The 24,133-nt window shown below is 40.1% G+C and overlaps 1 protein-coding gene across 1 annotated transcript in view; it reads left to right on the top strand.

Annotated features, from left to right (window-relative positions):
• LOC107124203 (protein-cysteine N-palmitoyltransferase HHAT-like) overlaps window positions 1-24,133 on the top strand; it is a gene marked incomplete at its 5' end in the record, with an annotated part of 219,545 nt that overhangs the window by 132,404 nt on the left and 63,008 nt on the right. The window lies entirely within an intron of this gene.

Here is a 24,133-nt window from a genome sequence, read left to right as displayed (position 1 = left end):
AAATAGGTTGAGTAGGTTGTACCTTAGCTATGAAAGAGGAGAAAATGAAGTATATGAAAAGAATGGTGTCACATACATTATCTGACTGAACAGATGTAACTGAAGTGCTTACAAATAAGAAATGGTGTGTTAGTAAAAGAGCAAAGAAGAGAGGACAATGAGATTCTGTTGAAATCTCTTAAGAATTAAGCACAACTGCTCCAATATTTGTTTTTATTCCTTTTGTGGCTTCACCTCCCTCTTGTGACAAACAGGTGATTTGATTTGTTCATCTGAAGCGGGGCCTGCTCATCATTGTGTAACCCGCATCAAGGTTTACTGTGGTGAGTAGGGAGCAGCCGCTTCAAACAGAACTGAAAGTAGTAGTGTGGGCACATCTTTCCCCATCTCTCTTTCTCACGAGGAAGGAGCAAAATTGCGCATTTATTACTTTAATGCAAACTGACACAAATATGTGTATGTGTAAAGAACCAACTTAAAAACATTATTTAATTACAACAATCCTTTTTTGCCACCAGCGTTTTCAATAGATTAATATAGATGCCGCATATTAAGAGCCAAAGGTAGCTGGAAGGACAAACTCAGTTTTATTGCCTTCAAATTATATCCTAACATCTTTGCAAATCATCTTCCAAGGGTTTACACTAGTTTAAACCAATTGGAACTTAGTAAACAATTCAGTCAATGCTGTGCTAAGAGGAAGAAAATCCATTCCCTCTAAGCTAGCTGTGATTTCTCTGCAGGGTATACAGGAGAAGAAAGCATTTAAAAACCCCTTATTTTTGATACTAAAAAAAGTGGATATGGTTGTGAATGCAGATGAGGGACACTGAGTAAAAGGTGATGGTTTTATATATCTACTTTCTGCAGCACAAATCCATCTTAAACCATAAAAGCTTTCTTTAAAGCTTTCAATCTCCTGAAAAATAAGAACTTTGAAATAATGTAGTTATGTGCTTAGACTTAGGAGAACAGGGCTTGAGGCTATTGCTATTTTCAGAGTAAAGAAGACACATCATGTCCAGGTCACATAATATGAACACCTTTCCAATTTAATGCTGGGGTATTAAGGTATAGGTGGTCTTCAATATTACCCGACTGTACAGGAGATCATGACCATTTTATTGTAGATAGGTACAGCTGCCCTGTAAGAAGCATGCATTTTTCTGTCCCAGTTTTTCCCCCTCAACCTCCCCCAGTGGGTCTAAATACTTTAAAATGCATTACTTTGAACTAATGTTAAAGTAATCAAGGCTACATTTTCTTCTAAAACCCTTAGTGAATTGTGCTTTATTTGATTAAATATGTGTGAATGATCTGGAAACCACTGGAAAAATACTTTAACATGACGCTCTGTGCTGTTTTAGTGGTTATGCAAACAAAGCAAGAGCTTGTACAATGGCAAGGGGATAATTTCTGCCAATAACCCCTTTCCACTGCAACCTTCCCCTACCTCCCGTATCTTACCGTATGCTGTTGCCAAGAGTCCCCTGACTTTCAGGAGCACATTTTTGGAGCTGCAGGAAAAGTAAAAGCAGAAATTTCCTTTCCATAAGCTCTGCTGTGTTCGTGATAGTCAGGATCCAGCTCAAAATTGAACTATTTAGATTCAGGTGTGGTAGCCATTTTGGTCTGAAGCATCAGAACAAGCTTACTATTATGTATTGTAGCATCTTCTTTGAATAAATCTGCATAAAAACATCCCTGAAGTTCACATTCCCCTTGCATTGAAGTCCAGAAAATAATGAGAGACTGAAGTCCTACATACCATCAGTATGGTGATGCTCAAAAAAATACATTATATGTTATAAGCATTTTATTTGAAAGACAGTACAAAGTATAAAGTTGAGCTCTAGATGGGGAGAACTAATTGGTTCCTCCAATCCATTTCCAGCTAGAACTGACATTCATTTATTTAGAGTGTCGTTGCCTTCCCTATTCCCTCCAGCTCCATGCCCCCTAAAATATTAAAAACAACAGGCACTTTGTGCAGGTTTGCTAAATTAATAAAGAATATGCTCATGAATTTAAATACTGGGTAGACTATAGCATATTAAGGAGTTTACTCCTTTGCCTTTTCTGTTCTGGAATTTTCACTGCTGCTCTCACTTTTGCTGACTTCTCGTTCACCTTCGGATTCCTAAAGAATGATAAACTCTTTTCTACTTTTCTTCCTTCGAAATACATACTTGTTGCTATAATTAAGTGCACCACAAAGAAATGAGGTCTTCCTTTGTGGAACAGAAAAGCATTCTGCTCAGATTGTGTGTGTGTGTGAATGGTATTCTTGCCTCTTTGCACTCCCATAACTGACACTGTAGATTGAGCACACACGTCGACAGAGGACTTTCATATCACCTGCTTTTTTTAAAAAAAAAAGAGAGATGAAGGGGATATGCAATGCATTGAATCCAAAGCACATTTTCCACAGTGGGGGGGGATCATTTTTGACAATTCCTCTTACCTTCTGTAGAGACCCATCCCCCCCAAAACACTCTAGCCCTGTTCACATGTTACAGTGAACCCACGTACATTCTTCCCATATGTGCATACATCTTTTTGTCAGAAACAGGTAGCACATGTTCAATTTAGAAATGAAACTGGAGATCATTACCTTGATAAATGTGTGAATCATACATCCGTCGGGACATGTGTTGAATGTAGGGTTGCCAGCTCCAGGTTGGGAAATACCCGGAGATTTAGGGGTGGAGCCTGAGGAGGGTGGGGTCTGGGGAGAGGAGGGACCTCAGTGGGGTATAAAGCTAGGAGAGTGGGAGCCTTCCTAACCTCATCAGGCAGGCCATTCCGTAAGGTGAGGCAACAACAAAGAATGCGTGTGTATAGCCAGTTGTTGATTTTGCCCATTTACAGGGTGGCACTTGCAGAAGGCCCTGCTCAATTGGTTGAAGCTGTCATGATGGTGAATAAGGAAAGAGGCAGTCCCTCAGATATAAGGGACCAATGCTTTGTATGGGATAGCAAGTACCTTGAATTGAGCCAGGTAACTGATAGGCAGCCAGAAGACTCACTGCAAAATGGAAGTAATATGCATTCTTTGCCTAGCTCCCGATAATAACTGAGCTGTGGCATTCTGTAGCAATTGGAGTCTCCATTTTGACTTCAAGGGGAGACCTATGTAGAGTGCATTGCAGTATTCTAGTCTCAGTGTTATCTTGGCATGGATCTAGGTGGCCAGATCAGCCATGTCAAGGTAGGGGTCCATCTTCTGGGCTAGACTGAATTGGAAGAAAGCACTTTTGCACCTGCATTAACTGGTTTCTCCAGTGGCAGTGCTGGATACAATATGGCCCCTAGGCTCTTAACTAAGTCAGCCAGGGTCAGCTGAACTCCATCAAAAGTGGGGTTGCACAGCCTGGAAAAAGTGGGGAAGCACAATGTCCTTCAAGATCTCTGCTTTCCCAATCAGCATCACTTCTGTCTTGTCTAGGCTCAGTTTCAATTTGTTCATTTCCAGCAATTTACCCACAGCAGTCAGGCAGTGGCAGAAGACTTCTATTGTATCACCAGGGGATTTGGATAGAGAGATAGAGAGCTGGGTGTTATCAGCATATTGATGGCACCCAGTACCAAAGCTACAAAAGATTTCTCCCAAATATTTTACATTAAGGAGATAGAGAGCTGGGTGTTATCAGCATATTCATGGCACCCAGTACCAAAGCTACAAATGATTTCTCCTAAATATTTTACATTGAGGTTGAATAAAATGGGGGATAAGATTGTGCCTTGTGAAACCCCACACTTCAGGTCCCACACTGAAGATAGCTGGTCTCCAATGAGTCTGATCCATGAGGAATTATGTAAAGCAGTCCAAGGCACATCACCTGACTTACTTACCAGATGCCTGCTAATGGTGGGCAAACTCCTGATTAATTGTTTCCAGTGCTCGGTGATACTCATCTAGTCGGTGGGCGGAAGTGGGGGGAGCAACGATCTCTATCACTGCATGGTGACATCACTTCCAGTGCAGCTTGAAAGTTCTAGCATTACACTGGGCGCTGCTCTAGCACCCAGCCAGAAAGTCTGGAAACCATAGAGCATTTTCCTGATGCAATGTTGGTAATTCCTGGTCACATTAGAAGTGATATCATCATGTGGCAACAAAGGTTGCTGCCCCTTCCCGCAGTAAGTACCCATCTCCTCCCATTTCCACCACTTAGTGCCTACTTTTACCTCTAAACATCTCAACAGGATGGCATGATCTACTATATCAAAGTCGGCAGATATATTCAGTAGGAGCAACAAAGAAACAAGTTATTCAGGAATACCCCAAGTTGGTTCACTAGTGCTCTTTCAACCACTTTGCTTAGAAAGGGCAGATTAGAGACCGGGGAATAACTGGCCACAGCATTTTTCTTTTGGGATGGTTTTTTAAGTAGACGACAGATAACCATATATTTGAGTGGCCAAGGGAAGGTGCTCTGAGTCAGTGACTGATAAGGTTGCCAATCTCCAGGGAAGGCCTGGAGATCTCCCAGAATGACAAGTGATCTCTTGTCTATGGCAAGAAATGGTTACTTTGGAGGGTGGACTCTGTGGCATTACACCCCACAGAGATCCTCCCATTCCAAACCCTCAGCTCCCCAGGTTCTATCCCCCAAATCCCAAGGAATTTCCCAACCTGGAGTTGGCAACTCTAGTGACTGATTTATAATAGACATCAAGGGCTCATTAATGTGGTCTTTACATGGTTTTAGCAAACTCCCCTCAAAGTCTCAGTGCAAAAGATTAAGTCCAAGATTTTACATCTTTCATGGTTGGACCTCTCACGATTTAACAGAGGCCTAGGGCAGCCAAAGAGATTATAAATTCTTAGGCCAGCCCTGAGCACTTAACATGAATGTTGACATCCCAGAACATCTGAGTGTCTCCAGCAGAGCAACTCTGCTAACACAGAGTATTTCCAATTAGGGGAACTAGGTGGCCAGGAAACAAGCAGAATGGCTAATCTATCCTTGGTCCCCAGTATAAGAAGCATATAGGCAATACCAGCTTGTGGTTTGTACTGGGAGTCTGTGGAAGTTACAGGACTCATGAAAGATAATAGCAACCCCTCCTCCTTAGCCACCTATTTCAAGATTGACGCCTCCTCTGAGCTGCACAGCAGCTCCGTACTTGTTAAAAACCTAGGGAGACACCCAGTAGGAGAGGCTGACGTTTTTCAAAAGTTAAACTAAAGGCCCTATACTTTCTACCAGGGTTTTTAATTTAACTGAGCATCTTAGCACATTAAGAAATTACAGCACAAAGTGAACTGGGGCTGTGATCACACAGACTGAGTAAGCCACTTTCAATGCACTTTCCAACTGGATTTTCACTGTGTGAACTGGCAAAATCCAATTCAAAAGTGGATTGAAAGTGGATTATGGGGGGCGGAGCTTGGCGCTCAGAGATGATAGACGCATAAAGGACTGTCTCCTCCACCTTGCCCTTGAAAAATACATCTATACTAGACACATGGTAGGACAGCATGTATAGCATGCAAACCTTTGATTTCTTCAGTCCTTCCACAATTTGGGATGTTGTGTGCAGACATCCATCTTACTCTGTATTTTACTGGTGTTATGAATACGGTCCCACTTTCCTGTCCAAATCGTTTCTTAAAATGGCCGCCGGCAGCAACTCGCCAAAAACTGACGAAGACGGTGCACTTTTATCAAAGTGGGACTTCTTGCAAACAATTCAACGCTTGGAAACTTCAATAGCGGAGCAAATCAAGCAGGCAGTCCAACCGATTAAGGATGAACTGAAAAGTATCACAGATACACTTGCAGAAGTTTCACAAGCCGCGGAAACGGCTTTGGAAGCGGCCATCACATCCCAGGGCGAAATACAAAGCCTACAACAGTCGGAAGACTGGGCTGCAACCAAAATTATGATGCTTGAAAATAAGATACGTGAACCCAACTTAAAATTCCGCAATATGCCTGAAGAAGCAGAAGGTGAGTTAGAACTTAAGACTTTTATTGCATCGTGGCTAGCACAACTTCTGCACTTAGAGGACAATGTGGCCCCTCTTATAGATAAGGCCTACCGCGTCGGCCCAGCCCTACGTAAAAACGCGAAATATCCCCGAGATATCCTTGCGAGCTTCCCCGATAGCCGGACAAGAGATCGTATACTCAAAATGGCGAGGGAAAACAGGGGCCTTACCTTTCGCAGCGAGAAAATCGTGGTCCTTTTAGACCTTTCCCAAGAGACCCTGAACCACAGAAGACAACTCAGGCCCATAACTCAGAAGCTGCAAGACCACAAACTCCGCTACCGGTGGTCCTCCCCCACGGAAATCCTGATCATCCACCAAGGTCAACGCCTGACGGCCAACGACCTGGACTCCGGTGCTAAGCTACTAGCAACCCTGGGCATCGAACCCGACCTGCCTCATCCATCGCCGCAGCCGAAAGAACATCTTACTGATGAAGCAATTGGACCTCTCATCAACGGCCGCTGGCAACGCATCCGTCGCTGATTTCTTCACCCCCAGCCTTTTGTGACTCTATACACAACTGTGTGTATCCCGGAGATGAGATAAACTACTTGAGTATCCTAACCTACTTTTTTGCTGGCAACGCTGACACCATTAACTTCCTCAAACTTCCTACCTTGAGATCCAGCATAAGTCTGCGGCTTCGTTCTGGAAAGGAGAAGGAACACCTGAGTATCTTTAACTGTTTTTGGGATTATCCCTTTTCTTAAATTAAAATAGTGATGTAAACTAACCTGATTTGTGCCCATTCAACCAAACCTTTAGAGGGGACAGTAAATCTACAACTTGTGTTTTGACCTGATGTTCCATTTGATTTGTCCATATTACAATTTAAAGGCACAGAAAATTTATTTTATTTCTCTTTCTTTCTTTTATTACTAATATTATTATTGTCCTTATTATTTTATTTCATTTATATATATATAAGTCTTGAAGAAGAAAAGGTGGAGCCAACCAATTTAAGTTAAGTTAATTTATTAGTTTCTTCTATATCTTTATAGGCATCATTTCTATACACGTAGTAACTAAGTTCTGTACTATTTTTTACATGAAAACTGTATGCAGTAGAGGTGGAGTTAACCAATTTAAGTTAAACTAATCTATTTCCCGCTCTATTTTTATGTAACTCCCCCCCCCCTTTTTTTTCTTTTCTTTTTTTTCTTTTTTTTTTTTTTTTTTTTTACTTTTTATTTTAAACATTTATACATTTCATCTACACATCTTACATATATATCAGTTAAAAATTGGTTAATTTTGCCATGACTTTTCATACCAGATTAAAATATGTATTACAGTTAAATCAACACAGAATTGGTGATGCAAACCAACTTTAGTTATAAAAAGTCTTGAAAGTGGTATAAGTGCAGTAAACTTATCTAAGTTATGGTTCTTGCATATGTTAAAAGTTTGTAATGGTGAAGAAAACCTATCTAAGTTGAGGAACTTTTCCTTTTTAATTGGTTTTTTCCTTTTTCTTTTCTTTTAGAACTTGGTTAATAGGCTTAAGTATAAGCTTAAGATTTCTGCATTTATAAAAAACCATATCTATTGCTGAACTTGTTATAACAATGGAGCTGCAAATCTGCTTAAATTGCTATCTTTCTTATTCTGGGTCTAAAAGGCATTATTTTTATATTAAGTCAGCAACAACAGAAGGTTGCTTGATAAAATGAACTGTTATCGTTAAAGTAGAGGGCGAGGTGGTAGGAGGGCACTTTTTTACCTCCCCCCTCACATTCTCTAGTATAGAATATTGAAACAACTATACCATAGTGAGCCTGAATTTGTCAGGCTCACAAGTTTTTAGTCCTGTGAATACAGGGCTAGCTTGATTGTAATTTTCCTTGTTTACAAGGACGGTTAAGGTTTATGTTTGGGCCATGAAGGTATCTTATCCCCCATGGCATTTATTGTTAAACTTCCCACCACAATATTCTTTATATTGGAAGAGTGTGCACAATTCATCAAAACCCACCATAGTAGCAGTAAAATCTGGAAAGTCAATCTTAAACCTTACCATTAGATAATGGGGGACCCAATACGAATATATTCTTTGAACTGTAGGGGTCTGAACGATTATATTAAAGCCAAACGCGTATCAACTTCATTAGCCAAATTGCACCCCGACATTTTATTTCTCCAGGAGACCCACAAAAAATCAACTGATCGCCCAATATTTCGGCATAAATGGTTTGTCTCCCAATACCAAGCCAAAGGATCGTCTTCCTCCCGTGGGGTTGCCATTTTGATTTCAAAAAACGTACAATTCCAATACCTAGCACAAAAAGTAGACCCAGGGGGCCGTTATATCTTTTTAAAAGGTCTAGTAAACAATGTCCTGGTAACCTTGGCATCAATATACGCCCCCAATGTCAACCAAGAAATCTTTTTAAATGAGACAATGGCACTTTTAGATTCCTTTCAAGAAGGACATATTTTAATCGGAGGAGACCTCAATATGGTCTCCGACAAATACTGGGACAAATCCTACAACCCAAACTTAAAGAAATACAGTCCAAATAAATCAAACACCTTCTTGAAGAACCTACTTGCAAAATATCATTTAAGCGATATCTGGCGAGCCCAACACCCGGGCACCAAAGATTATACTTTTCACTCCACAAGTCACAATACATTTTCTAGGATTGATTATATCTTGCTTTCTAACACCCTAATCAATAAGACATTATCGTCAGACATTGGACTCAGAACAATGTCGGACCACGCCTGGACGGAATGCTTCATAACTTTAACAACAGATAAACAGACACCAAGGCAATGGACTCTTAATAAAAACATTTTATTTAATCAAAAAATCTGCGATGAAATAGAGCAATCTTTATTGGAATATTTCCAATTGAATTCGTCCTGTGGTGTGTCGGTGCCAATGGTCTGGGACGCAATGAAGGCCGTGATACGGGGCAAAATTATATCCATCACGTCGGCCTATAATAAACAAAAACGTAAATTAGAACAAGACATTAAAGATAAAATCAGGGAATTAGAAAATATACACAAAAACTCCGGCTCAAAAAAGGTATATAAAAACCTTATGGTGGAAAGACAAAAACTAGAAGAAACCTCGAAAATACAAAAACAACTTTTGATCCTGAAACAAAAGTATTGGTTCCGCCACCCTCGCTCTATCAAACTTTTAACATGGAAACTCAAAACCAGACAAGCACTAAACAATGTTAACATACTGAACGACGAAGACGGCAATCCCAAAACTGCAACCAAAGATATTCTAGCAATATTTGAAAAATATTATAAACAATTGTATGCTACTGACAATCCTTCCCCCACATCAATTACTCAATATCTTGTATCAACGGATCTCATAAAAAATTGTCTCCTATTCATAGAGCACAAATGGAAGACCCAATAACCAGTGAAGAACTTCTTGAAGCCATTAAGCAAGTAAAGTCGAACAAAACTCCCGGGAGAGACGGCCTCCCGGCCGAATTTTATAAAAAGTTTGCTAATGTACTGGGAAGCCACTTCCTGGAAGTCTGCAATACCATTTTTACGAGTGGATCATACCCCAACTCTTGGTCCCAATCAAAGATAATAGTCCTTCCAAAAAAAGGTAAAGATAGTGTAACAGCACAAACTTTCCGCCCTATCTCGCTACTTAATAGCGATTATAAAATATTTGCTACGGTCATGACCAACAGGCTGAATTCCTTTATCGGACAGTACGTTAATATGAATCAGACGGGCTTTATTCCCGCCAGGGATATCTCTGACAATGTTCGGAAAACTTTAGGAATGATTACATATTGTAAACAAAATCTATCAGATACATGCATACTGGCCCTAGACATAGAAAAGGCCTTCGATAAGGTAGAACCCAGATTCTTAATTGAAACCATCAACCAAATGAATTTTGGCCCGAGATTTCAGAATATCATCTCCGCTTTATATAAATCTCCTACAGCTCAACTTCATATCAACAACCTTACATCTGAAGGCTTCATTTTATCCAGAGGCACCTGACAAGGGTGCCCCTTATCCCCCCTTCTTTTTGCCCTTGTCATTGAACCGCTTGCTTCTAAGATACGTCTTCAAGACACAATCCCAGGAATTGCCATTAATCAACATGTTTTCAAAATAAGTCTCTTTGCGGACGACTTTGTAGTTTACATACAACACCCCAAATCGTCCCTTCTAGCCCTAGATAATCTTCTCTCGGACTATGCAACAGTTTCTGGACTTCGTGTCAATCAAACAAAAACGACAATATATCCGATCAACTTGACCCCATCAACTGAAAAATTTATCAAATCCAGATTTAACTTCCATTGGATAACACAATCATGGTCCTATCTAGGAATTAAAATCCCTATTGACCTAAAAAAATTATTTAATATCAACTATGGTGAAATCATTGAACAAATTAAAAACAAACTTTCACAATGGCACCACCTAAAATTAACATGGCTAGAAAGGATCCACTCCATTAAAACCTTTATTTTTCCCAAACTACTGTATCTCTTCCGAACACTACCAATGTCAATACCAACACAACGTTTTCGCCAATGGCAGGCACACTGGAACAAATTCATATGGAGTTATTGCAACCCTAGAATCAAATTTAGCACAATGCGACGACCTCCCTGCATAGGAGGGTTGGCGCTCCCAGACATCAAACTGTACTACACAGCAGCAATTCTGGCAAATGTAGTGAAAATTTTAACATCAAAACACCACCCTGAATGGGTAGCATTGGAAGAATACTACTTGAGAGGAAAACCTCTAAAAGTAGCACTGTGGGACGATTCACTGACCCACCAATCATATACAGATGAACACCCATTTCTCCAGACATTAATGAAAACTTGGAGACTCCATAAACCTTACTTAGCCCCAGGGATTTCTCTAGCCTCAACATATATGGGACAAACATGGTTCCGCCCTGCCTATGAACCCAACTCCTTTTCGAAATGGAAAAAAGCTAATTTTCATACTTTACACGATCTGACTAAAAACAGAAAGCTTCTGGAAAAATCTAAATTAGAGGTCAGAGCCAAAACAGACCTACCTTGGTTTGAATATTTCCAGCTGCAAAAATTATTTTCATGTCCGCAGCTCAAAGAAACATCTGCACGACAACTTACTGAGTTTGAAAACTTAATAATTCTTAAAAATACCAAAACTACTGGACTTATTTCAAAAATATATAAGATTTTAATAGATCCACCTCCCCACTCTCTACCTTCGTACACCGATTCATGGTCTACTGAATTACATACAACCCTAACGGAAACTTTCTGGGAAAATGTCTGGTCATCTTATGCGGCAACAACCCGTTCTATTAACGTTCAACAACAAAACATCAAGATCATAGCCCGATGGTATTATACTCCAGTAAAACTGCACAAAATGAATAAAAAGATATCCCCAATGTGTTGGAAAAATTGTGGAGAGACTGGTACCTACCTTCACTGCTGGTGGGGATGCCCCATAATCCAATCCTTCTGGAAGCAGGTATTATCTGAAATAAAGAAATTAACGGGGTACGAGGTTCCTTTTACTCCTGAAATCATATTATTTAATAATCTCAAAGATGTACAACTAACGCAATACGGTAAAGAACTATTTATTTTGCTTTTATCTGCAGCGAAATCGACTATCGCTGCAAACTGGAAACAATCAGCTCATCTTAATTTACGAACCTGGTATTCTAATTTATGGAACCATCTGCTGATGGACAGAATCTCAGATAGGCTAGAAGCCCAAGAAACTAATTATAAACCAGACTCCTTCTTTGGGCGCTGGCACTCTATATTGGAAAACTTAGAACAAATTTTAGAAAACGTAAACGTTTCTCAGCACACTCAGTACTACTCTTTCATTAGACAAAGTTGGTTATTGTAATGTAGGAATGAAGATTTTTAAATTTATTGTTAAGGTTAGGTGGTGAATCTTAAACTGAAACATCGTAAAACTGTTGATGAATATTGTTGATTGTTGTATTTGATTGTTTTTGTTCAATAAAATTTTATTTAAAAAAAAAGAAAAAAAAAGAAAGTGGATTATTTAGGGTGTGTTATCGCAGCCTGGGAAAAATTAATATGCTGCCCACAGACAGTTTTCAAACTTAAGATACTAGACACATGGTAGGACAACATGTATAGCATGCAAACCTTTGATTTCTTCAGTCCTTCCACAATTTGGGATATTGTGTGCAGACATCCATCTTACTCTGGATTTTACTGGTGTTATGAATATGGTCCCACTTTCCTGTCCAAATCGTGCATTGTGTAAATAGGCTGTAAAGGCTGCAGAAAAGGTGTATGTTTTATTGGCGAGTTTTGAGAGAGTTTGGTACCAAAATGTTCACAAGAATGCAGATGGTTTCACTCAAAAACATAAAAATAGCACAAGAATACAGATATTGCAAGAATATATAGTGCTAATTGAGAGTCAGTATAGCACAGTGGTTAGAGCACTGGAGTAGCACTGGGAACACCTGATCTCAAATCCCAGTGTGCCATTAAACTTACCAGGTGATCTTGGCCTAGTAATTCTCTCTCAGCCAAACCTCCCCCACAAGGCTGTTGTGAAGATGAAATGGAGTAGCAGAGACCCATGTATATCATCCTGAGGTCTTTGGAGAAAGGGCAGGGTAAAAATGCACTACAGAAATAAATTAAAAAGATAGTGTGGCTTTGTGAAGGAATGATTTTGGAAGTCTTTACTGAGACCATTAAGCAAGAAAACCTGAAAGGAAGAATGAATGCTTCAGAAAGCATTTTAACTGTTCTGGCTCTTCTTTCTGGATTGTGACTCATAATGAACTAAGGAAGTGGTTATTGGCTTTGAAAAGTTTTCCTTTATAAAGAAATGTCATTCTTAACTGCTGCAGTAATTATGTTTGTGATACTGCAGGGATTTGAAGGGTAATATTTACATAATCTATCCAATTCACTAATGGGCACCTAGTGAGTTAAAATTATGATGTGCTGGTTAAATGGAACAGCTTGCCAGTAGTAGATAAGCTGACTTGAAAAAGCTGTCCGTTTACTTGGAAAAAGGGGCTCATATAGTGAAAAATACCATGGTGTGCAGTTTGTACAAATGCTAATAAGAGATACTTTAAATTGTCAAATCCTTTTCTTTACATAGGTGAAACAGAACAGGAAGAAAGCATTTTTAGATAACAATCACTAATATAATTACTATACAAACATCATAACTTTTCAATTGCTGGCATTAGTTTCTTAAGAACTGCCGTGTAAGAAAATACAGGGTGATAAGGTATTTACACTTTTCTCTGAGTACCAGAAGATATCTGAATAGTGTAGTGATTTGGTCTAAATAACATTTTCTTTCTACCTAGCACACCTGAACAAATAAATCCCTGCTGTTATGCCGCTCCAAAAGTTGCAGGACAATAAATTAAGAATGTTGATGACTCCCGTTACATCAGGTCTTGCAGGTGTAGTTGTATGTGTTATTTTTAGGCAACTTGGCCTTACTGCTGGTTAAAATCAAGTTCCAATATTCTGTTCAGAAAGCAGGACTTCAAGTCAGCAGTGCAGAGTCTGTTCTATGAACCCAAAAGGAGGAAACTACCCATTGTGCTAGAAAATCCTATGCAAGAATTCATGTGGAGCCGTAACACTTGTAGTAGTTCTCATCCTTTCATTTGAGCAAGACAGTGCATAAGCTCTCATGCAAGCAGCATCAGTAGAAGAAAAATGTGTCAGGGTTTAGTTGTATTTTGCTTGCACAGTGCTCTATTGTACATGCTATAAAATATTCCTTTTGTGAATGGAAGATGCCTTCCGTTTGTGGAGGGTACCTGTGGATCCATTCCCATTACTCCATGCAACTGAAGAACAAGTGTGGAATTTGGTATTCTGAAGAATATTTTCCTGGGGTTTTTTGAAAGCACATTTCTAGGTCTTGTGGCTTGAAGGCTTGTGGCACTACCTACCCTGTTTCCCCGAAAATAAGACCTACCCCAAAAATAAGCCCTAGCAGGATTTCTATGCATTTGTGGTATAAGCCCTAGTGTGTCTTCTTGAGAAAAAATAAATATAAGACAGTGTCTTATTTTCATGGAAACACGGTAGTAAGATCTCAGAAATTTTATTTATGTCAGTTACAGTCTGTCTTTCTCACTTAGACTCGAGGTGGGTTACACAGCGTGAGTCAATACAATTGACAGGATAGGGTATTCAGTAAACAATACAATAGGATTAGGGTTGTAGAACAAATCAGAAATCTAAAAACAACTGAACCAGGGATGCCAGCCTCCGGGTGGGACCTGGAGATCCCCTGGATTTAGAGCTTTTCTCCAGACTACAGAGATCAGTTCCCCTGGAGCAAATGGATGTTTTGAAGGGTGGACTCTATGGCAATGTACCCCACTGAGGTCCCTGTCCTCCCCAGGTTCTACCCCCAAATCTCCTGAAGTTTCCCAGCCTGGACCTAGCAACTCTACCCCCACATCCCCCACCGCTGGCTGGGGGAGCCCTGGCAACCCTAACTGAAGCAAAACATGAACATTAACATGACACTTTAAATGATGTAAAAATTACATAAGAGGATCCTGGTTTCAGTAAGCTAAACACAGTAGTATCGACCACAGTCCCTAATGGTTTATCTAAGAACTTGGTGAATCATTTAGTCAGTGCAGCTCTAATGCCTGTTTAGAAAAGCTCTCTTCAATAATTCAGTAGAATAATTCAGGAAATGACGTGTCTGAATAAGATTTTCACTGGTCAGGGTTGTAGGTTCTCTGCCTTGCATAGCACATCAGAAACTAGCATCAGTTTGAAATAGCAGGGTTGAGACAAAAAGCATCCTTATACAGAGACATGTCTGAAGGAGAAATTTCCAGTAATACTTGTAGCCATACCACATTATCAGAAAAAGCTCCTTTACTATCTGGTGTGGAAAAATTGCAAAATTTCGTCTTGTTGAAGTTGTATGTGAAATCCACCCTTAGCATATAGATCTGATGAATAAAGGTCATGTCACCTGTATGACCTGTATTCTCATGGCACATGAACGCATGAAGCTGTCTTGTACTGAAGCAGACAATTGGTCCATCAAAATCAGTATTGTCTACTCAGACTAGCAGCAACTCTTGAGTTTCTCAGATGGAGGTATTTCATCTCCTACCTGATCCTTTTAACTGGAGATGCCAGAGATTGAACCTGGAACCTTCTGCATGCCAAGCAGATGCTCTGCCATTGAGCCATGGCCCCTCCCCTAAGCCATAGCCCCTCACCAATGGCATACACCATTGATGTTAAATAAAAGAACAGATATTAGTAACTGGTTTAATTTACAGTCCAATGCTTGTTCTGCTGTATGTAAACTTTTGCCACAGAATTTTGTGTAACCCAGCTGCAGTTCTACTATCATTACTGTACCCACATGCCCCAAGGATTCACCTCTGAGGCTTTTTGGAAGAAAAAATGAAATTAATACTGCTCAATTAACCAACTGCTGACATTAGATAATAAAACTCAGAAAATTGAATTCACTTTTCCCTGCATAGCTGTCTGAGAAGTCACCTAGGGAGAACCAATTGACACCATGTAAACTGAACTGTAATTGAAAACATAGTTTTTAATTAAAGCCATCATTTCTAAGCCTTTTCCTAGCGATGGTCACATTGGTGCAAATAGAGATTATTTGCACAAACAGCAGTGTAGTTCCTTGATGTGAAGCCAGCTAAATCTTCCCTTAGTTATATAAAGGTTTCATGGAAAACAATTATTACTCAATCATCGTTTAAGGATCAGATTGTGCCCTGAATTTTCATCCTCATTTTTTTTTTGTTCAGTCGCAGTCAAGTCCGACTTTTTGCGACCCCATGGACCACATCACACCAGGCCCTCCTGTCTTCTGTCATCCTCCAGAGTTTGCTTAATTTCATGTTTGTTGCATCGATAACACTGTCTAGCCATCTTATGCTTTGCCATCCCCTTCTTCAGAATTTGTTGACCTTAACAGACACTGGGATATACTATGGATAGAGAAGCACATAACCTTTTTTTACTATTTTCAAATACCGTTAGAATGTGAGACTTGAATAACTAGTCTTTTGAGGTTAAGTGGAAGAAGCCAGTAAACACCTTACAGTGGAGTCCTAAGTAGAATTACACCCTTCCAAGTCCATTGAAATAAATGTTTAGGATTGCCCTGTTATTATGCTGTCAGTGGGAACTTCTGGTATTTCTATTTTGATTCTACATGGATTTTTTTTCATGTTACAGAGAACTCCCTCAGTCTCTACTAAAGTTGCCAGACTCCCTCAGTCTCTACTAAAGTTGCCATGGGGACATGGGGGCAGCTGTTGTTGACAGTATGATGTCACTTCCAAGGAAAACCCAGAAGTTACTACACACCTCTAGGAATTTCTGGAAACTCTGTGGTAAAACCATAGTGTTTTCACCCCAGCAGAGTGGCAGTAGGGAATGCAAAGCAGGGAATCCCCACTCTCTCTGGGGTATTGGCAGCCTTACTCCCTACTTGCTGTGCAGAAGTGCAGGAACCACATTGAAGGATCAGATCACAGGACCAAAATCATATCAGGGCTGCATTCAGGGCAGTGCTGGCCTAGTGCTCTCCATGTGATCCCAATTCCCCTAAATAGTTCTGCATTCCTGTGTTACAGAACCAGCACAGTAGAGAGCTAAAGTGCAGTAGCATTACTATCATTCCTCTGAAATGAATTGGTCTGAATGTTAACAGTTTATAGTATAGTCACTACTTAAGCTTGCCACTACTTAAGCTTGCTACTCAATGGTGTTATGTGATGCTGTTCCATCAGAGGAGAGTTTGTGGCTTAGTGGAAGAGCTTCTGTTTGGCATGCAGGAGGTCCCAGGTTCAATACCCAGTATTTCCAGTTAAAAGGATCAAGTAGTAGGTGATATGAAATACCTCTGTCTAAGTGGAAGAGCCTCTGCTTGACATGCAGAAGGCACTAGGTTCAATCCCCAGCATCTCCTATTAAAATGATCAAGTAGCAGGTGATGTGAAGGACCTCTGCATTAGACCCTCAAGAGCTGCTGCCAGTCTGAGTAAACAGTATTGCCCTTAATGGACTGATGGTCTGATTCAGTATAAAGTTCTGCAAGGTAGCAGACCCTGCTCCAGTGATGCAGTGTCTGGAACAAGGAAATAAAGAAGCGAGTTTAGCAGATGTGTGAGTTCAGCAGCAGGGTGAGGAAACCAGAGCACTAGTCTCTCCACAGCCCTAAAAAGGTAAGTACACTTTCCTCAAACAGATCTACATAAATAGGAAATTTACTTAAAAATGGGATTTAAATTTAAATTGCAGGCATTTGCTGATGACCTGGTCTTCATAGTGGAGAAACCATTAATATCTTTACCTCACCTCAGAGACCTAATCCAAGAATATGGACAACTAACGGGTCTTAGAATAAACTATAAAAAGACAAATATACTAACAAAGAATCGTACACAAAAACAAACAGAACAAATACAAATCATATCATCTATGGTAATAGCTAAAAAAGTAAATGTAAGACACAGGCTTCGGGTTCTCTGCCAGAATACCCAGGTTCAGGCTCTACGCTCCGGTTTGGCAAATCAGGCAAAAGTGCTTTTATTATCAAAAAACAGCAAAGGCAACCTCAATTAACAGTACTTCAAGGAAAATAAGAAAATTCCACGTCCTTCAAGGGGTTGTCAAAATACAAAGAGTAATTAAAATCAACTGGAAATTACAATGACTCCACAAGGTAGGAAAACACCCTGCCCACCAGACGCACGCTGTCTTCCCCCCACACCTTTTGCTATTTTATCTTTGGACCGACCTGTTACGACGCTGCCCCTCCCTATCTCCAGTGCAGCTGTCAATTAAGAGATCTCAGCTGTGCGGCTCTTGCAAAGCTGAGTACTGGACAGTTCCTGTAAAGACTTGCAAGGTCGATCCTCCCCCTCCTGCTGTCCTTCAGTTCTACAGTGTTGCTATGTTACAGGCAAGTTGGTGTCTTCCTTACAGTCAAATATTTAGGTATTATAGTATCTAATAGAAACAATACATTGATAGTTACATATGATAATTACATAGATAAGATCTGGCTGTCATCAAATGATAAGATGATCCAAAAACTATATAACTTTTTGTTAGAGGAATATCTACAAGATGAAATAGTAAAAACAACAATGATTAACTGGATGCAGGATATGGGTTATAATATAGAGTTAGATGAATGGTCTAAAATTTGGAAAGCAGCTAAGTTTACAAGAGCTATATCTTATAAAGAAAATCTATATAAGATGTTTCACAGATGGTACTGGTCACCTGATAAGATTGCAAAATGTTATCCAAATGTATCTAAAAATTGTTGGAAATGTAAGCATAGTATTGGAACTTTTTATCATTTATGGTGGAGGTGCAAAGTGACTCATAGTTATTGGCTGAAAATACATAAAATGTTAATAGAAATACTAAATGTAGATGTACCCTTGACAACAGAATTGTTTCTGTTAGATATTATACCAGACAGTTGTAAGAAAGAAGATCGGTATTTAATAACCTATATCCTAACAACTGCTAGAATATTGTTTGCAAATAATTGGAAACTAGATAGGCTCCCTTCAAGAGAAGAACTAATCTTGAAACTGTTGGAAATGGCTGAAATGGACAGATTATCGAAATTACAGGCCAGTCAGTCTGACGTCGATACCGGGTAAATTGGTGGAAACCATTATTAAGGAAAGAATTAGTAGGCACATAGATGAACAAAACCTGCTGAGGCAGACTCAGCATGGGTTCTGTAAGGGAAGATCTTGTCTCACTAACCTGTTAGTGTTCTTTGAGGGGGTGAACAAACATGTGGACAAGGGACCTTGACTTCCAGAAAGCTTTTGATAAAGTTCCTCATTAAAGGCTCCTAAGTAAGTTCAATAGTCATGGGATAAAAGGACAAGTCCTCTTGTGGATCAAAAACTGGTTAATTAATTGGAAACAGAGAGTGAACGTAAATGGGAAATTTTCACAGTGGAGGGTGGTAAGCAGTGAGGTACTACAGGGCTCAGTACTGGAGCCGATGCTTTTCAACTTGTTCATTAATGATTTGGAGTTGGTGAAAACCAGGGTGATTGTGAGGCATTCCAAAGGGATCTGCCAAGGATGAGTGAGTGGGCATCAACATGGCAAATGGGGTTCAATGTGGCCAAGTGCAAAGTGATGCACATTGGGGCCAAAAATCCTAACTATAAATACATGTTGATGGGGTCTGAACTGGCAGAGACTGACCAACAGAGAGATTTTGAGTCGTAGTAGATAACTCACTGAAAATGTCGAGACAGTGTGTGACTGCGATAAAAATGGCCAACACTATGCTGGGGATTATTAGGAAGGGAACTGAAAACAAATCAGCCAGTATCATAATGTTGTTGCTGTTGTTCAGTTGCACAGTTGAGTCTGACTCTTCGTGACCCCATGGACCACATCATGCCAGGCCCTCCTGCCTTCCGTCATGCTCCGGTGTTTGCTTAATATCATGTTCGTTGCATCGATAACTATGTCTAACCATCTTATTCTTTGCCATCCCCTTCTTCTTTTAACTTCAGTCTTTCCCAGAAAGCTGACAGGAGATGAAATGTCTCTGGTTCAGGATAGCTCATCTCTAAGAGATGAAGGGGTAGCTGTTCCTATTCTAGAGGGAAGTGGATTAGGACTGGCCACCGAGAGGGTGACAGACACTGTTGACTGCCTGACAAGGTCTAGAGGCCACAGGAGGAAATATGCAATCTATCACTAAAATCTGCCTCCGTTCCCGAGGACTGGAAGGCAGCTAATGTAATCCCCATCTTTAAAAAAGGTTCCAGGGGAGATCTGAGAAATTACAGGCTGGTCAGTATATCGTCGATACTGGGTAAATTGGTGGAATCCATTTTTAAAGAAAGAATTAGTAGGCACATTGATAAAAAAGAGCTATTGAGGAAGAATCAGCATGGATTCTGTAAGTGATCATCTTTTCTCACTAACCTGTTAATGTTCTTTGGGGAAATGAACAAACATTTGGACAAGGGGGACCTAGTAGATGTTGTTTACCTAAACTTCCAGAAAGCTTTTAATAAAGTTTCTCATCAAAGGCTCCTAAATAAACTCAGCAGTCATGGGATAGGAGGATAAGGCTTCTTGTGGGTTAAAAACTGGTTAATTAACAGAAAACAGAGAGTGAGTATAAATGGGCAGTTTTCACAATGGAAGCAGGTAAATAGTGGGGTACTGTAGGGCTCGGTACTTGGTCTGCTGCTTTTTAACTTGTTGGTTAATGTTTTGGAGTTTAAAGTAAGCAGTGAAGTGGCTAAATTGGTGGATGACACTAAATTGTTCAGATTTATGAGAACCAGGGAGGACTGTGAGGCACTCCAGAGGGATTTGTCAAGGCTGGGCTTAGAACAGATAAAAGAAAGTACTTCTTCACCCAAAGAGTAATTAACATGTGGAATTCACTGCCACAGGAAGTGGTGGTGGCTACAAGCAGGGCTTTTTTTGTAGAAAAAGCCCAGCAGGAACTCATTAGCATATTAGGCCACACCCCTGACAGCACATCTCATTAGCATATTAGGCCACACACCCCATGTTACCAGAAGTCTGGTCATCCAGCCACACCCACCTTTTGCTTCTTATTCTGTTTACCTTGTTTGACACACCCCTAATGTAGCCAATCCTAATGAGTTTCTGCTGTTGGGTGTGGCCTGTTATGCTAATGAGTTCCTGCTGGGTGTGGCCAACTCGGGAGCCAGCCGGAACTCTGTTCCTGTGCGTTCCTGCCCCAAAATAGCCTTGGCTACAAGCATAGACAACTTTAATAGAGGATTTGATAAACATATGGAGCGGAGGTCCATGAGTGGCTATTAGCCACAAGGAACACTATGTCTGGGGAAGTGATGTTCTGTATTCTTGGTGCTTGGGGGACCACAGTGGGAGGGCTTCTAGAGTTCTGGCTCCACTGGTGAACCTCTTGATGGCACCTGGGTTTTGGCCAAGCCACTGTGTGACACAGAGTGTTGGACTGGATGAGCCATTGGCCTGGTCCAACATGGCTTCTGTTATGTACTTAAGGCAGCTTAATGTGTGTGCATGTGTCTGCAAGGAGATTAAATCAGTCAATCCTAAAAGAAATCAACTGTGACTGTTCCCTGGAAGGCCAGATACTGAAGCTGAAGCTCAAATACTTTGGCCACCAAATGAGAAGGGAGCACTCACTGGAGAAGACCCTGATGCTGGGAAAGATTGAAGGTCAAAGAAGAAGGCGACAGCAAAGGATGAGATGGTTAAAAAGTGTTATCGATGCAACGAACATGAAATTAAGCAAACTTCAGAGCACGACAGAAGTCAGGAGGGCCTGGAGTGATGTGGTCCATGGGGTCGCAAAGAGTCGGACTTGACTCTGCGACTGAACAACAACAACAAAAATGTGTCACTGTTAGTTCATACCCAGAAGTTATGTCATGGCTTTGCACACCAATCTAGAAATTCCCCACATTTCAATGGTTTTTACCATAGAGGTGTGGGGGATTCCTAGAGCATCACACAGTGCCAATTTTCATAGTCTCCGCCCCACCCAGTGTTCATACTAGCAATAGGCTCCTGGCTGCCAACCCTAACTCCATTTAAAAAGGTGCAACAAATAATTGATAAGTAAATAGTACAATCTAAACATACAGATACTTTGAGACCCAGAAAACCTGGTTGAGGTGTCTTACAATCTCCAGGAAACCTGCTTTAGGCAACTTACAAGTAAAACATGAGAAAAACACCAAACAGGAAAATACGTTAAGAAGTAACAAAATATTAATAAAGCCAGAAAAAGTTCAGTAGCTTTTCTGTAGTACAGAAAAATATAGTAGTCATGGAAAGGAGGAAAATCAGTTGCTACCATCTAGCATAGCAGTAGTTTTGATGTCATGTGTATTAATCAGAGCCTCAGGAACATTTACAAGAGATGAGGGACAACATTCTTCTCTGGTTTGCTTTTCAACTGACAGTTTTCAATTTCTAAAAAAATCACTGTTTCATAAAATTAATAACAATAATGGATACCATTGGTAATAGTTAATAAGCTTCCGGCGTCATATCTTTTAGCGTTTTGTTACTGTCCATGGGGTTTTCTTGGCAAAAATACTGGAGTGGGTTGCCATTTCCTTCTCCAGTGGATCACGCTTGGTCTGAGTTCTCTACTGCGGCCAGTCCGTCTTGGGTGGCCCTTCATGGCATAGCCCACAACTTCATCGAACTACGCAAGCCCCCTCGCCACGACAAGGCGGTGATCCATGAGGGGGCTGGTGAAGTCGCATAGATTTAAAATATATAACTGGACCAAAGTCGTGCAACAAGTTTCCATGGCAAAGTCTTCCAAATTCTGGTACAACACTCTAACCACTACACCACACTTGCTGATTCTTAAATCAGGGAGGGCAGCAAAAACACATATTCATACAATAATCCAAATAACATATCAAGTTTTGAATTCATCTGATTGGCTTTAGAGGGTAGCCATGTTGTTCTGCAGTAGAACAACTAGATTTGAGTCCAGTAGCACCTAAGAGACCAACAATGAGTCAGTCAGTCAGGCATTTATTACGGCAACAAGCCATAGAACGGACCAACAATATTTTTGGGATATAAGTTTGCTAGAGTCAATTGGCTCTGCGGGCCAACACAATACCAATTATAAAATTCTTATTTCTATGGAATTTTAAAAACTTCCTGCTTGGAGCCACTGAGTATAGAGACATTCTCCACCATGCACGGTGCATTATCCATCCTTTCCCTCCACCCCTTTCCAAGTGCAGGCTCCGCGTGCAGGGAGTATGAAAAAAAGCTCCAAGCCCTGCAGAGTCCAACATAGAAAACACTTTTATGCCACTATACCCAATGTAACTTTATATTTCTACATCTCCTGTAGCATCTAAAGATTAAGTGTAAAGTGCTCCCTGTATTATAGTTACAATTCATCACTTGTACTGTTGTGCTCCTGAGTCTAGAATCCAATAATCAAACACCAAACTTTCCTTGGGGAAATGTCACTGATTAACTTCTTGAACAGTAGGACTTCAAACACTAGCACTGGATGTCATACAGAAAAAAACAGCAACTACTTTGTGATGTCTGAAGCATCTGAGAATAAATGTTGGGTGTTCTAATTACTTTCTTCCACTAAATTTGTCTGCTTCATCTTGTACAGTTTGTTCCTTTGCTTCCAAGTGGGGCCTAAAAAGGACACTTCACTTTCTTCTAAAGAAGATGTAACTTTAATAGTCCTATACTGGTGCAGAGGCTCTGTAGTTTCCCCCTATTTTTTATTTGCTGCATTTCTATATCACTTTGCTTCATCACTCAAAGCAGTTGTCGATTATATCAGATAGAACCAACCAGAAACTTGACATATTAAAGCTCACTGTAATGAAATGGGGCTGCCACTTCTAGCAGCAATTCCAAATATGTAGCTCACTCTTTGGACAAAACCATCATGAAAAACTGGGTGTATCACTAAAGAATTTTTTTTAAGTTACTCAGAATGACCAAATTTTATCTCCATTTGTATAAAACCAAACTTTTTGTCCAACTTTCTTAAATTGTAAAAGGTAATCACAATGCCTAATTAAGATTTATTCAATGTTGTGCTTGCTGTTTCAAGATATTTGGATAAGTCTTTGCACTAGATTAATATCTGGTGATTAATAGGAACTTTATTACTGCTTAAGTTGAGCCTGTTCCAATTTTTTTGTTGTTTAGGAGATCTGTGATTGGGTCTTCCATTTTGTATGTGTGTGTTTAATACAGCTTCAAGCTGCTCCAAACTTGATTGGAGCTGTGGTATTGGGGGAAATAAGCTGTTTTACCAATATAAATCCACCCCCTCAAAAAAAAAAAAAGTGCCCTGTGTTTTCTCCTCACAAGATGTTTTCTCCTCACAAGAGATAAAACAGCTTCAGAAGCATTGATATAGATCAAGTACAATGGTATGAGGGAAAAGGGCTAAATACACTTCTTCCCAGTGCCACGGCTCAGAAATAATTTGCAGCTCCCTGAAGCAGTGTTAAATTAAAATCAGGAAATCCAGACGGACTTCTTGTGTAATGTGTAGTTGGTCTGTGAGCTGTCAGTGTTAAAC

This window comes from Gekko japonicus, unplaced genomic scaffold (genome assembly GCF_001447785.1).
Source record: "Gekko japonicus isolate JY-2015 unplaced genomic scaffold, Gekko_japonicus_V1.1 scaffold45, whole genome shotgun sequence".
NCBI classification, from domain to species: Eukaryota; Metazoa; Chordata; class Lepidosauria; order Squamata; family Gekkonidae; genus Gekko; species Gekko japonicus.
The sequence above is the reverse complement of the archived record's forward strand: the minus strand, read 5'-3'. Positions and strand labels throughout refer to the sequence as shown.